Here is a 1,718-nt window from a genome sequence, read left to right as displayed (position 1 = left end):
AAAAAAAAAAAAAAAAAAAAAAAAAAAAAAAATCCAAAATGATGGGGACACGTCAAAGAGACACAGGAGCCAACTGAAGGAGCTCCCAATGGCTAATGCTAAAAAAATGACTTGAGCAACAAAATAAATAAAAGAGTATTTTTTTCTTTCTTTTTTTTTTTACAGCCTTGTTTATTCCCAGAAGGCCTCAAAAAACTGAAGCAACAGTCATGCTTTATCCCTCCCCAGATGAATCTTTAGGAAAAGGCAAAAGATTCATTTGATTATGAAGAGAAGCACGAATATAGATTAAAAGAGTATTAAATTATAATCTACAGTATAAAATGAATACCTATGATTAAATAAATAAATAATTAGGGGTAAATAGACATATTTGTGCAGAAGAGTTCCAAAAATTTATGTAGATACTCTCACCTCAAGGAGGTAGGGCATAACCCCCCACTTCTTAAGCTTGGGCTACAAATAGTGACTTCCTTCCAAAGACTACACTATGGGAAGAGGAGGAAAAAAGTAACTCTGCATAGAGAAACCTGACAAACAGTAACATCTGCCAGGCAGTCAAGGTCAACATCAACAGTGATAAATCATGCTGGTACGTATTTCTGGAATAACGTGATGAAAATGGCACTTTACCCTCTGTGAGTTTCCTCTCCAGTCCCATAACTCCAGTCTGACCGTGAAAAATATCAGACAGCTTCTGATAGAGAAACATTCTGTAAAATAACCAATACTTCTCAAAACTGTCAAGCTCTTCAAAAATAAGGAAAGTCTGAGAAATTATTATAGCCTAGAGGAGCCTAAGGAGACATAAAGCTAAATGTAATGTGGTATCCTGAATGAGATCCTAGAACAGAAAAAAGACGTGAGGTGAAAACTAAGGAAATCTGAATAAACTATGGACTTTGTCAATAATAATATATCCATATTGGTTCATTAATTGTATAAATGAACCATATTAATGTAAGACATGAATAATAGGAGACACTGAGTGTGGGGTATATGATAATTCTCTGTACTATATTGCCTACTTTTCTATAAATATAAACTGTCCTAACATAAAGTTTATTTTAAAAAAGTACAGTGGGAAAAAACCTCATACAAAACACATGTATACAGGACAAGATATAATAAAATTCATTAGGCTATAAGTACTATCTTAGTAAGAACCTATCAAATATGACCCCTTAAGTTCCATTGTTTTAAATAAACAAAAACTTAAATTTTTCTTTTGTGTAAAATCTTCTGATGTTTTAAAATTATTATATTATGTAGTTAAAACCCCACCAAAGTGGTAATATTAAAAAAAGTCAGTGAGTAGGGAGTGAGGCAGTAGATAAAAGAAAAGCAGATATTCTAGTAAAGAAGCATGAACCTCACTATTTATGATAGCCAGGTCATGGAAGCAACCTAAATGCCCATCAACAGATGAATGGATAAAGAAGATGTGGTACATATACACAATGGAATATTACTCAGCCATAAAAAGGAATGAAATTGGGTCATTTGTAGAGATGTGGATGGATCTAGAGACTGTCATACAGAGTGAAGTAAGCCAGAAAGAGAAAAACAGATATCGTATATTAACACATATATGTGGAACCTAGAAAAATGGTACAGATGAACCAGTTAGCAGGGCAGAAATTGAGACACAGATGTAGAGAACAAACGTATGGACACCAAGGGGGGAAGCCACGGGGGGGCATGGTGGTGTGATGAAT

General features: G+C 34.1%; 1 pseudogene; it reads right to left on the bottom strand.

Annotated features, from left to right (window-relative positions):
* Positions 1–163: 163 nt before the first annotated feature.
* LOC112397937 (uncharacterized) lies at positions 164–285 on the bottom strand (annotated as a pseudogene).
* Positions 286–1,718: the final 1,433 nt, after the last annotated feature.

The sequence above is a fragment of the Neophocaena asiaeorientalis genome, unplaced genomic scaffold (assembly GCF_003031525.2).
Source record: "Neophocaena asiaeorientalis asiaeorientalis breed wild unplaced genomic scaffold, Neophocaena_asiaeorientalis_V1.1 scaffold373, whole genome shotgun sequence".
NCBI classification, from domain to species: domain Eukaryota; kingdom Metazoa; phylum Chordata; class Mammalia; order Artiodactyla; family Phocoenidae; genus Neophocaena; species Neophocaena asiaeorientalis.
Note: the sequence above shows the minus strand (reverse complement) of the source record. Positions and strands in the feature narration are given on the sequence as shown.